This window comes from Oncorhynchus clarkii, chromosome 6 (assembly GCF_045791955.1).
Source record: "Oncorhynchus clarkii lewisi isolate Uvic-CL-2024 chromosome 6, UVic_Ocla_1.0, whole genome shotgun sequence".
In the NCBI taxonomy this organism is placed as follows: Eukaryota; Metazoa; Chordata; class Actinopteri; order Salmoniformes; family Salmonidae; genus Oncorhynchus; species Oncorhynchus clarkii.
Genome location: NC_092152.1, coordinates 58,516,526 through 58,530,816, shown reverse-complemented (window position 1 = coordinate 58,530,816; position 14,291 = coordinate 58,516,526). Strand labels below are relative to the sequence as shown.

At 43.2% G+C, this 14,291-nt stretch overlaps 2 protein-coding genes across 5 annotated transcripts in view; both read left to right on the top strand.

Moving 5' to 3' along the window:
- The window catches only part of LOC139411351 (tumor protein p53-inducible nuclear protein 2), a 360,874-nt gene that overhangs the window by 149,959 nt on the left and 196,624 nt on the right, over positions 1-14,291 (top strand). The window lies entirely within an intron of this gene.
- The window catches only part of LOC139411350 (zinc finger protein 536-like), a 174,355-nt gene continuing 165,743 nt past the window's right edge, over positions 5,680-14,291 (top strand). For 2 of the 4 annotated variants that reach the window (XM_071157612.1, XM_071157613.1), the window contains exon 1: positions 6,403-6,487. The gene's annotated coding sequence lies outside the window, so the exon portion shown is untranslated. Of the gene's footprint in view, positions 6,488-7,092; positions 7,220-14,291 lie in introns of those variants that run through there. The other 2 variants (XM_071157614.1, XM_071157611.1) reach the window with 2 other exon arrangements.

The window sequence follows — 14,291 nt, the reverse complement described above, 5'->3', positions numbered from 1 at the left end:
CTGTAAATCTTGCTTCTCTTGTAATGCCATTACAAAAGAAGGGATATTCGGAGGTGTGCCCTTTTCCTGATTAAGTGTGTCCAGGGTTTTTGGTCGTCTCTGGGAAATTGATGGCACGGAAGTGCAATTTCCCGATGTCTCTTCTCTTACTGCGAAAAGGTTCTCAACCCTTGTCTCTGTGTCTCGCTCTTTGTTTGACCGGCTGGCGGCACGGTAGCCATGCGGCACTACGATGGACTCCCCAAAACAAAACAATATTTTCCAAGTACCAGCTATTTTTGGATGGGCCATTGCTCCAGTGTTAATTGGGCTGCACCACAGTCACCAACAACATGCAGAAACATTATCTCAGCATTGTAGGGACACTGCAGGAAGGTTGCATGTCACAATCTGGTACAAAGAGAAGCTCTGCAGCTGTAATCAGATTGAACTGAGATTAAATACTGTGCAGTACACAGTACTTTACTGTTAGCTGTCCTGCTATCCCACTGTAAAGAAGAAAGCTGATTTAATGATTAAGGAGGAGGAGACGGACCCTTGCTTAAGAGATCCTTCAGCACAGCAGTGAAGAACAAGTACTGCTGACAAATGAAAACAAATGAATTCAGGGAGGACTGGTGTGTGTGTGTGTGTGCGCGTGCGTGCGTGCGAGCGCGTGCGTTGCAAGGGCAGTGATTCAGACCCATGACACAGGGAGCTCATCCAAAACTGAATCTTAAGAGTGAGCACAGGAAATTGGGATGTCCTTAGAGTCTGTGACCTCTTGGCACTACAGCTAGCAGGCGCTCTGTGGCCACTGCACCCTAGTTTACCCTCCCCCCCTGTAATAACAAGCCACAGCCTCTGGTGTGCGCTGTCGTGAGTGTGGTTTTGATGGGAAGGTTGCCAATCATACTACATTTACTGTGGGTAAGCCTAAATGCAAACAATCAAATCCATAGCTGCATGGCCATTGCTGAGCTTGATCACGTTGACAAAGTATGGTCTCTTCGTGTGCAATGTTAGTATTAGCAGTAGTATCTTTTCATCTTACCACAATGTTGTGCTTATATATCTTCACTGTAGGGTTCGGTTGGAAATATAAAGTGATCTTGTGTGGAGCCATATAAGCCCTTTTTCCAAGGATGGCTCATGGCCTACAAAGATTATCCTGTGGAATTTGTTTTTGGTAGCTCATATTTGTAACACAAGGTCACTGTCCTTCTGTTTTTAATTTTTTTACATTTTTTTTTTTTTTTTTTTGACAAATAACCAACATAATTCTCATGTGATTAGAGATAATTCACTGATAATTTAAGGTGGTTATATTGTGTTGTATTTTCCTGACAAAGCAACACATTCCTTTTATTATTCTCTTATGTTGTTCTCCAGGGCTCCTCAGCTGTCATGAACCAACTAAGGCTCTCCTTTGTTCGGAGTAACTGGAAACCAGGAAACCATTGGTAAGTGTACACAGAGGTTAGTCTGACAGAGAAACTTGTGTGGTGTGGCAGCACCTTGCACTATTCAGCACTGTACTCCATGTGTGTCTGATGAAAGGAAACGGTACCAAAGGAGCTGAAAGTGTAAAGGATTCTTCCTGAGGCGAGAAGCTTCTTTCAAGATGGACGTATAATACCTGTTTATCTTCTTTCTTTCTTTCTAGTTTTCCTACAATCACACACTTTGTACCAGACCAGCTAAATGTATTGTGTTCATTGGCATGCCAATATGTTTGAATACACGACTATTGGATTGCCAATGCCAACTCACGTAAGCTCAGTGATAGTGGTCTCACTGGGGAGCAGCTTTGATTGAAGTGTTAAGGGGAGAGGAGCTACAGAGGACGCATCACGTGTGTCCGGTGGAGGTCACGAATGGTCTGCAGGTTCTAATTATGTGCTAATAGCCACTGAGGAGGTCATTTGGAGCCATTAAGGAGCGCCTGTAGGTAGTTAACGGCCCACAGCATAACCCAGGCTCCTTAATGTTCCCACGGAGGCAGTTAGCCCTCCGTTACCAACGGCAGCTGCCTCATTATTGCGATTAGAAACCAATTGATAGGTAATAGTAAAATATGATGGCTCACTGTCCCAGAAATATGGACTTTGGTTGAGAGGTGAGGAGCCAGGAGGAAGTAGTGGTACAGTGCAGTAGTAGTTGGAGTATGAGGGAGTTGGCTGGTGGTAGGGTCTGGTTAAATCTGTGTGATAATGGCACCCTCTGTAAAGTTATCGCCTATAAGCTTATCAACTCAACAACAGATGGGCAGCCACGTACTCCCATTTGGGTTGAGGCTTGGGTCATGTATCATTCTTGTTTGTCACTTAGAGGGAACGTCCGTAAGCAGTGGCCTACTTGTCAACCCGTGTTTCCGATTTGTTCAGTAACTCCTCATAAGAAAGTTTTCCCCTTCACTGTCTTTCTGTGCCGTCGGCTGTGTTGTCATTAGTCTTGTTGTCCGAGGGTTCCTCCTAACACACTGTAGTTTATTTTACTTAGACATATGAGAATGATGGAACCTATCAAACCCGGGATATTTTAAGCATGCAGTAATCATGATTAAATCCCTTATGCCGAACATTGTTCTCAATCAGTTTGAGTCAGATGTTTTCATTTAGATTTTTTTTTTTCTTCCAGTAGAGACATTGATTCAGATGATTTAAATTAGCATCCGCCCGGGTTATCGGTCATAGGCAATATACTGCACTAAGTAACTCATCAAGTGGGGCCAAGTTTGATCAGTATATACACTTTCTCCTGATAAATATAGGAACACAGTTTTCCCTAGTCTCACAATATGAGGATGATGAAACCTCAGACTTTAGCTCTAAATATTTGTCTCTGCAGTATTTGTGCGAAGCCTCATTAATGATCAGAACTGCCAAACATGTAGTGCACTCGACCCCAGTCTGAAGAAAAAAGAAACAGTGGTGTGTTTGTCGAAATGTGAAAGCTTCACATACGGGATTGATGTAACCAATAATGATGAGATTGCGAAATGACTACGGCAATTGAAATGTTTTTTATTTATTTTTATAACGGTGCTCCTCATTTAGTGGATGTCATACTTGAAAGTGTAATTTTAAGTTACATTTCAAAGTTTACAGTCACAGAGGGTTCAGAGAATCATATTGCTTAAAATTGCACTCACTCCGTTTTCATTAAAATAGGATACTTTGAAAAAAAAACTTCATCAAAGGCCTGGAACAGATTAATTGTACATTGAGAAACTCAATTTGAAGAAAGAAGCCATTTTCTCTACATATGAGCCAGCCACTCTGGTGTGTTTTCATTTCAATCTGAACTGGACGAGACTTTATGTTTCAGACTGGTTTCAAACACACACACACACACGCACACGCACACGCACACGCACACACGCACACACACACGCACACGCACACACACACACACGCACACGCACACGCACACACACGCACACACACACACACACGCACACACACACACACACACACACACACACACACCACATCCTTATAAAATGGGATGCACAGCAACATGAGCGCATTGCTACTGTAGGTCACACTTTATTGCTATCATGTTGCATCAATGTTCAAAAATGGTTCTGTCTGTTACTAATAGTACTAATTTGCAATTGAGCTGAGGATTTGAAATGACTACAAGCAGGGCCACATCCAAGAGTACACTGAGAGGAGACTGAAGGAGTAACATCTTAGTTTAGTTGAGAAGTGAACAGTGGCAAGTCTGTTTTTCAAGCATGTTTTCTTGGATGCCTCCCAAGCATATAGTCCATAAGCAGAGCCATCTTCAGCTGGTAGTCAGAAACATCAGTCTAATGGGCCTGGAAGGACTGTCCAAAACCCTGCTCTGTGCTCCCCTCCCTGACCCCTGACCCCAGGCCCCCCCAAACCCTAGCTCTGTCGACAGCGCCGTTGACTTCTAATATCTGTTCACTCTGTCAAATCTCTATCCTCCTATTGCAATGTGTAAAAGATACAAGTAAAGTTATTGGGAGGGGGTCCACATACAGGAGGCAGGGAAGTACCAGAAACTTCTACATGAGACATGCAGTAATGAAATGTCAATGATCAGTGTATTATTTTTCATGAATACTCATCGATTTGTTTTTATATGAAGGAATATGATGATAGAAATAAAGGTTTGGTAGAAGTCCATTTCCAAAGTATCCTCAGGAATGTCAGTCAATAAGTGTACTGCCCTAAAGAGGTCTCTTGTTGTGACTCCCTTTTTTTCATCTGGAGCACCTGTTGCTAAATATAGGTAGAAGAGTGCTGTAAAAGTTAACTGTAATCTTTACTTGTTTGTGGCTGTCTGCCTTCAGATTTCAAATGTTGGTCCTATGTTGCATACAGGCCTATATTCTATTTCCTATAGGCTACTGTATTAATTCAAGTCTTTTAAAAGTCAAATTAAAACATGAAAAATGATGTGTTGCCTGAATTGGACAGAAAAAAAGACAAAATAAACAAAATAGGCCAATAGGCATGCATCTTAAGTGAAGGGAATAGTTTATTAGTTCAAGGAAGTTCATGTTGTATGCTCATGTGTTATTACTTGCACCGTAATGCACAATTATTTAAATGCAGGCTATATTTATGGGACATACCCGTGCTATATTGTTCGAAATGTGCATGTTTAAATCCATATGGCAACTTCCTTTTGACCTGCTTTCACATCCCCGTCGCATTGTCAAGCCTGTCACCGATAAAGAATCACTTGACTTGCTATAACAAGTTCAAAAGAAACCGAGAACGCGCTGTTGATCCATGAAGAATTGAGAAAAGGAACACCCCTACTGCTCTCGCTATCATTCCCATAGAGATAGCGATATTATTGATGGGTTAGTTATGCTAATTCCTTTGGAGACAAACTTTTATTTTGGAATTTGTTCAAAAAAAAGAATTTCATACACATCAAACTGGAAAATGCATGCTGAATTCCTAACCGTTTAAGGGGTAGCATGAGAATCTGATTTTCATAGTGAATAATGTATGTGGACTATCTTTAAAAATATATGTTTTGTCTGGAAGGAAAAGAAAGCGCAGCCGGGATCTTTCCTTCTGGATTATCTATTAATGTTCCACTGAAAAAAATATAACACTATAAATGAAGAAAAACAAAGACAAGAAAAAGTCATAACAACGTAGGCTAACACAATCAAACATTGTAGTTAAAAAATAAACATACAGCAGTATAGCCATAAAACCAATAGCTACTAGCTATCCCTTTTTACTCTGATTTAAAGTTACATTTTAAATCACAAGATGTCCAAGATCCAATAGAGTTATAATCCACTCCAATTAGGCTCATTGTAGGCCCTACACTCACACTTGAATCAAGCTGTAACACACCAACGTACATATCAGTGTCATACACAGATGGAGTGGCATGTGCTCATAACACATTAGTTCACCGTCATACTACCACACTGAGCAGTGGCGTGTGAGTATCCTTGAGTCACACGCCGCCTGGGCACAAGTGGAAAGGGGAGACCATACGCTCACAGCTGTTCTATCTCCCCGTATAAATACGACCAGGGAGTCCGGTGTGGGACTTCTGTCTGGTTATATACAGGATTTGATATCATCTCGATCAATGCGATGATGTGTCCCATGGTTCGAGGACATTTTGAATAATCAATCCGTCTGCGTTTGGACGAACCATCACCGTCCTCCTCTTTGTCGACCTCTCCACGTTTGCTCGCTTTTATCATCGTCCCAGAGTCACATGCCCTTACATTCTAGAAAACCAACCGTCCATAGTAGTATTTGATACTTTTTATTATTACCAAACCGTTCCGATATTTACACCATAATCATTATATAATCCCATAAGAGTCTATTTAAGCAATTGCTTCGTCAACGCCGGAACACTGAAACTATAATTGCATTATATACCGCTCCTTCCATCACCTAGAGAAACATAATATATCAAACCATCTTTGTGCGAACATTTAGGAGAATGAAAGGTCGGCCTGTGCATCTCTGTCCTACCGCAAAAGTTATGCCAAAAAAAAGTTTACAGTCCTCGACGAAGTAGACAGCTCTTTAAATCATTTCCCCAGGTTACTTGGAACCGTTGGGTGAGCGCGTTTAATATTGGACTTTTCTCGTTCTGTTTTAATAAGGTACGACGTGGCCTTGTTGAACCGCTTGGTTGTTTTAAATATAATATTGACTAATAAATATGCTTAATTCCTAGCCCATGGCTTCAAAAAGCGCTCCCATGCATGTTGTTAGAATAAACCTGGTTCGTCAGGGCACCTGAAAAAAAAAAAGCCTCCCTCAGGACCAGTTTGCGTTTGTATGCATGCGATTGGCAACATAACTGGCTTATTTACATTAAATGCGCCACAAGGTTACAGTGAGATGAACGTCATTTTATCACTGATTACTTCTCTTAAGCACTAGAGCTGTGACTGATGCTCAGGACGCGCAGACTACACCGATTTACCCTGGAGTTTTTTTGGGAAGAAAAATACTTGAAATAGTTAACTGAAAAGGTAAGGACATGTACTTTTACAACATTATATGTGTTCAGTTGTTATGTGTCCACTGCATGGTCGCGGACTACATGTATCAAAGCCAAATTATACACGGTGTCAACGTAACAAGAATGACAAAGTGAATGGCTTCTGATGAGAATAGACAGATTTTAATAAGAGTGTTTACCGGAGCTCAAGGTCAGAAACAAGCTGCGAGGTTGGGAATGTTTTTTTTTTTTTTTTTACCGCAACACGGGGGAAATGTAGCCTACGATTAGAGATTATTATTATTTACAGTGTTGTTTTATCTTGGGTTACGCTCTTAGCTCCAGCAATGCCGAATGCCGCAAGACCTATATCTAGTTGCTGTGAATAACGCGGCGGACTACAATGGACTGCTTTTTTTGACGGTACAATGCATTTCACCTACCAGATAGGGAGAGTCCAAGCTCAAAGATGGAAATATGTTGTGATGCTGAGTGATTAGTATCAATGAACACGTTTGGCCTGGGGGAAAAAAACAGACCGAATGAAATAAAACGCGATTGTTTACTCAGGATATGTGCGGAACAGTAAGATAGATAATTCTGCATTGGACCATCGTAACAGGTCCGAAGCGCACTTTTCCCCCTTCAGCGAAAGAAAATGATCTGGTCAATCATATGGACATGCCTCATTATTCAATGAACACAATCTCTCACCAAGGCATCGTTTACAGACAGGAGTTTCTTCGCGCTACTTCATGTAAAGGTAAGAAGTGCGAAGCTTACGCATGGGTTTAATGGGGGTTCGGAATGGTAACTCGAATGCGTTTCGCTTTTGAAAGTCAGTTTGAATAAATGTTATTTTTATTGTATCATCTCAATGGGGCCTGTTTCTCTACGTGATCAAAAAATACAGTATAATTAAATATCCATAGCGGTGACGTTAGCATGCGGGGTTGTCAGGGTGGAAAACATTTAGTCTACATAATGAAAGCATGGGAAGACGTTGAACAGCGACTCAACTATTCTCTTTTTTTATTTCAATGATTTCATAATAGCCATATGTAAAAGTTGTATATTCCAGACGTTGAAAATAGACAACGGAGTGTGCATAAACGTATTGGACACATGACATGCATAGCACAGGCGGATATTTGCGACTACTTTTTAATGAAGTATAAACTGTTCCTCATACAATCTGCCTCGGAAACTTTCTCATCGCATCCCTAGGGGTTTTGCTTAGAATTTCAGCTAACCTGAGTGCATATTGTTGGAGAAATAGGATTAAAGTTAGCCGCTGCATGCCATGTGTCAAAACTTGTGAGATGGAAGAGCCGGTGAGACCTGCCATTTTGTGCTGTGATCGACCTCTTATGAATAGCAGCCATGCATTATGCTTTGAGGAACGTTATGATAGCATTCAACAACTGAGGGCTAAATGTCATATCACGCTTTAAAACATTTTATCTAGACAACACACATATCACTGGAGAAATTCGGTTTTGAACGACTGATTCAAAACGCAGCTGCTTGGGGGAAATGTATCCACATTTGCAAAAGTTATAGCGATTCGGAAACGAATAAAAAAGGTACTCATGACAAATAATTGTATGAAAAGGACGTAGCATAGCCTATAACTTAATCGGGAACGAGGTCGAGTCTAGCGAGTAGCGTATGCCACAACCTTCATAAGCTATAGAGAAATGCACGTTGCCTAATTTAAATGTTCCAAAATATAAATTATATCTTTAAAGTGCCTATAGATTTTGTCGGTGTGGGTTTAGATGTTTCGTTTCTTGCGCTGTGAATCTGAAATATGTCAGGGTAAATATATTCCCAGACATTCTGATAAACCCAAAATGTTCAAATTGCCTTTGTACGAGTCTATTATGTATCATTTCGTGGAATAAAACACAGGCTACCCGTTGCACTGCCAGTGCTTCAAACTCTCTCCGGCAGGACTTGTCTGCAGGTGTCCCTCATCCAACCGAGCAGCCTTTCACCTTGAGTAGAAGGGAGCGATCCTCCCATGTAAACACAGATGAACCAGGTATGAGATGAACCCAACTGGAAGGCAGCAAATTAAAACAGTAGCCAAGGCTACAATGGCCGAGAAGACACACGACCCCCTCAACCGTAACGCAAGCGTTACACAACGTCCATCACATTGTTTCACTTTTTTTTGTATCTTCCGCAAAGTTGAGTTTGCGATAAATGTTTATTCCTTAGATTCATTGTCAAAGGAAATGAACAAATAGGATGCCCAGATGCACAGTCCGAGTAAACCACTGTCATTGTTTAATGGTATTTGCCAGGCGGATATTATGTCTGTAATAGTGTCTGGGCGTGAACCTTTTTTTTGTGTCAGTTCCTTTTATTTTCTTATTGAGATGAAATAGCGATGGACAACAGTCCCACTGTAGTGCACTGCATTACAGATCGGGGCCCTACAGCAGCCTCCATGCAATTACCGATAGTTAGGAGAATGACAATGAATTGTGAGAGGTGTTATTGAGAGAAAGAGAACGTGTTACTTTACTAACTGCTATGTAGTTGCAGCTCCTGTGTGTGTTGTCCTGGATATACTTGACTAGTTTGCTACAAAATGTGGGGGAAATGTATTTTATTATTACATTATTATTACTATGATTACTATTATCATCATCATGAATTGTGCAAGAATGCCATGAATGCTATGACAGGCTATCACATTTCACATAGTTCAAACAATTGATTTGACAGATTCAACATTTTGGTCATGTGTATGCTCTATTGTGAATTTGGTGTTATATTCCTAATCCCATCTTTAAATCTCATGTTTTGCTCTTATTTCATTCAATCACGTTCCTAAGCATCACAGGTGCCGTGTTTCAACTAGTTCGTCAACCTGTTTAGTGGTCAGCATTGCAATGTGTCCTATTTTACCTGTGTCTGTTGCTCCGTGGGCCATGACAAGCCACGGTGATGCACATCTTTAGGGAGAGAGAGAGAGAGAGAGAGAGAGAGGGAGGGAGGATGAGAAGATGAGAGAGAACATGGCATGGGCATGGCATCAGTGCTCCTCTCCGGACCTGTCAATCTGCAGCAAGTCAACTGTAGCCGGAGCAGGAGAGCAGTCAGAGACGTGATCAAACAGCCATCCCACTCTTAAATGATTCTCGGGCTCCTTTAATTGGTCGAAATTGTCTTCCAGATGTACGGCAGTAGCCAGGGTCTCATGTGGGACGGTATGGCAGGCGAGGCCTGGCGATTAGGTATTAATTGATATGTGCAGTGGAGCCCCCATCCCCTCTGGCTCCAAAGGCTAAGGCCTTTACCCCTGTGGCTGTGTGCTCCCTTCACCCCCCCCCCCCCCCCCCCCCCCCCCCCCCCCCCCCAGTCTAGTTTGGCAGGCAGGAGGGGCTGTTTCAGGAGCGGGCTGGAAGGCAAGCTGGGGGCATAACACATAACAAATAGGCTAGGCTGGGGTGAGCCTTGTAGTATGGTGACCTTGATTTAGAAGGTTCACTTTGGAGAGATGATGGTTAATAGACCCTATGTCTTCTGACACATGTCATGAAGCCCTGTGTTCGAACACACGAGTGCTACAGAGACGAGGTGTTCACGTCTCACGCTTGTGAAGTTAGGTCCTGTTTTTGTCTGTAAGGCTGTGGCGCTCCACACTTCTCTTGTCACGTCTGTCATACAGCATATATTGTTTTACAGGTGTGTGTGTGTATATGTGTATGGATATGAGAGCGACAAGGATGTGAATGTCCAACGTTTTTTTGTTGTTGTTGCGGATAGTAATCATAGACGTCAGTGTGATGTAAGAATAAGGACTGGGCCGACAGATGAGGTGATGACGGATGAGCTTGACTCAATTGCCTCATGCCAGGGTGCCACCAGAAGGAGCGTCTGTCTGTCTGGAAAAAGGGAATGAGGGAGAGGGAGAGCGAGAGCACAGGGAGCGAGAGGTTTGCAGTGCTAGAGCTCAAACGAAGAGGTAGGCCTCTGACTAAAAAGACAGTTAGGCTGGTAAAAGGAGGAACATCAACTTGGAAGTATATGTGTGACAGTAAATAGCTAGAATTTGTAGATATATTCACAGACATTTTCTCTTTCTTTGTCTTTGTCTTTGTCTCTCTCTCTCTCTCTCTCTCTCTCTCTCTCTCTCTCTCTCTTTCTCTTCCCGGAGGTTTTGGGATAGATCTATATGGATCGTGGACCTGGGGATCTAGATTGATGTTGACACTCAATAATAGAATGTGTTAAGTTGGACTAGTTTACCCAGCCTTGGGAAAGATGAGCAGCTTGTGCTTCGGTCTTGGCCTTTGTCTAAATTATCTATCTAATCACACACGTCCACAGTAGCCTTTCAACTGTGATTTTTCTCCAAAAATAAAAAATACTATATTAGAATACGTCCTGAAATGCCCCCTTTGTACACAGTACCTCAGTCGACAGCCGGTTTTGGAAGATTAACGCCTATTTTTTGAAGTTTATTAGCATTTTGGATTTATAAATGTGCTGCACATTGTGTCAAGACTGTTTCCTTTTGATCTGCAAAGGAGCACAACATTACAGCCATGTCATTTTTGCCGACAACAGCTTAACACAAACAGGCAACCACCCATCAATCACGGGTTCTGAAGCATGGCATTGTGTTATTTAGCATTCTCCCTGGCATGCCTAAAAGAGTGGTGAATATCTGCAGTGCTGCTGGGGGTTAAATCCAAAACTGGGGGGGTGAGGTGGGTTAGTTACTGAAGGAAATCTGTAGTAGGAGATCTCTCCAGCTCTATGCGGGTCACAATGATGTTTGTACTCTGATTCGGTATAGGTTGTGGCCTGCTGGTCGCTAGTTAGTGTGTTTAGGGTCTATGTAGAGGGGACCCTGGTAAAGACGGCTTGTTGCAGAGAAGTAAGAGGACCCTGCACCTTTAATTATGATCAAGAGGTTTTCCTCCAAAGGACAGAGGCGTAGCAGTTATGTTGCCTCGTAAATCTGCCCCCGATGCCGTATATTGTGTTGAACTATTACTGTACACTATTATACTGCGTATTCAGCTGCCTCTTCAGGACCTGATTTGCATAATTGGATCTTTAATGAAACTTGCCTTGTGGAACAAAAAATGAGGTGAAAACCCCCCCCCACTATAGGCAAACCCCTGTGAATATTTGTTGGGAGAAGTTCTACTTGTTTTTTTAGAAGAAGGGGGGCTTTGGAAAGAGACTGACCTGCGCACCGCACACGTCAGTGGCTGTGCTACAAATATGATGAGAAGTGTCCCTGAAAGCTGTACATTCCCAGCCGGGTCTCGCGGGTTGTTACTACAATAGCTGGATTTCTTTAGCCTGGGGGATTTTAGGTTCTATGTCTGCACTCATTTCGTGTACTTGTTACACAGGGAAGATGGGTCTTTTGTAGAGGAGCTGCGCCGCACGGCTGTCGGAATTCCTCTGTCGCAAATATTTTGACAATTCCTAATCAGGAGCAGTCAGATATTAGGAGTGCTGAGTGTCTTTGCTTTCTGGGGGCTGTGAGAGTTTCAAAGCCAGGTCTTTTTTTCCCCCCTTCTTGCTCTCTTGCATATGTGTGAGAATCACTGTGTTTGACTGTTTCTGTGTTCTTTTTCATGTGTTTGTTGATGTGCATGATACACTATATGAGACATATAGTGAGAATGTTTCCAACATGTTTATGTTCTGTGTGTGTGTGTGTGTGTGTGTGTGCGTGTGGGTGTGTGTGTGTGTGTGTGTGTGCGTGTGTGTGTGTGTGTGTGTGTGCGCGTGTGTGTGTGTGTGTGTGTGTGTGTGTGTGTGTGTGTGTGTGTGTGTGTGTGTGTGTGTGTGCGTGCGTGCGTGTGTGTGCGTGCGTGTGCGTGCGTGTGTGTGCGTGTGTGCGCTATTCAGTGTGTTCTTGTCTGTTCTCCAACTTGTTTGTGGGTAAGAGGGCATTATGTTTAATTGGTTCATTAAACTTCCAGAGTCATTTTTCCTGGACTTCAACAAGGTGAAGGTTAAAAAGCTACTGGTGCCACTTTCAAATAAACGTGAGAGTCATGTATAATGACATGTTATTTGTCCTGCGTTTGAAGGACGGAAGAGGAGCTATTCAGCAGCACTATAGCACGAGTGGTTTGTATCCCGGAGGGGAAGAGTTGTTCATCAGCCACCAATGTTCAAAACGTATAACAACCAAATGGTGACGATGTATCATAGTGTGAGGGGGTCAAAACACTCCTTCTACTCCAGAGTGGATTGTGTGTCAAAGCAGTTCACAGGTTGCCTCCAGAGTCACGAGGGAGGGAGGGAGGGAGAGAGGGAGAGAGAGAAAGAGAGAAAGAGAGAGAGAGAGAGAGAGAGAGAGGGAGAGAGAGAGAGAGAGAGAGGGAGAGAGAGAGAGAATATATCTAGCTATTTACTGTCACATGGAGAAAGGGAGAGAGAATATCTACAAATTCTAGCTAGAGAGAGGTGGAGGACAAAAAATAGGCTCAAGTGCGTCAGCTAGCATTGAGCTGCCATTTACCCACGGTGTGCAGAACCCCCCCCCCCCCCCCCCCCACCATCTTTCTGTCTTTCCCTCCACATCACTCTCTCTTCCTCTCTCTCTCTTCCTCTGCTGCCAGTGTGCTCATGGGGGAGTTTCAGGCTGGTGCAGTTTGTTCTCCCAGGTAGATCTGTATTGTATTAGACCCTCAGCCACCCTCAGACCCCCCTCTCGTGTAATTCCTTGAGGAGATGCCTGGGCTTGAGTTGCTGTATTGTCTCCCTGCCTCCCCGTGGACCGGGCGCTCCCGCTGTTGAATCTCTCGGTAATGATGTCACAGCGATAGTGGAGGGGAGCAAATGTCTCCTGATTCCACCATTTAACGGCTGGCTGAATTGGCTGATAATGATAGCATTGGCGTCTCCAGACTCGGAGACGGATCAGGCCCTGTGAATTAGTGGCTCCAAACCTGAGAGAGAGAGAGAGAGAGAGAGAGAGAGAGAGAGAGAGAGAGAGAGAGAGAGAGAGAGAGAGAGAGAGAGAGAGAGAGAGAGAGAGAGAGAGAGAGAGAGAGAGAGAGAGAGAGAGAGAGAGAGAGAGAGAGAGAGAGAGAGAGAGAGAGAGAGAGGAAGGGAGAGAGGAGGGAGAGAGAGAAGAGATGGACTGAGAGAGTGAAGGCGAGAGAGAGAGAGAGAGAGGGCATACAGAGAGGGAGAAAGAGAGAGAGAGAGAGAGAGCATACAGAGAGGGAGACAGAGAGAGACAGAGAGAGAGAGAGAGGGAGGGCATACAGAGAGAGAGAGAGAGGGCATACAGAGAGGGAGACAGAGAGAGAGAGAGAGAGAGAGAGAGAGAGAGAGGGAAAAAAAGAGCAAGACAGTGAGGAGGGGATGATGTACTTAGCCATGTCTCTGGACTGCTTTTGAACAAGCTTCCTGGAGATCTCCATGGCAGTGTTGATAAATGTGGCTTGATAAAAAGTCAGTAAAATGTCGGCCTGTCTGCACACCTCTATTAGGCTAGGGGACATTTGTAATAATGGCCAGTTGGAGTCAAACAGAGAGGTATAATGTCAGCTCGCACAAAATATACTGTAACTCCCAATCAAACTTCAATGTGAAGGCCTGCTCTATTTCTGGTCTATCATTTCAAATCGTTGTCTTGGAATAAGCCGCTGATTTATCAGTTGCACTCTATGGGTGCGTATTTGAGGAGCGTGAGGGAATACGGTTGCACGGTAGCTCTTTATTTGCGTATTACACTTTATTAACACAGATTCACTCGATGCCGTGTATATGCCGTCTGCCTTTTTTACAACACTTAAAACTGAGAGCATTAGTCTGCATTTTAAAAACACAGTTTC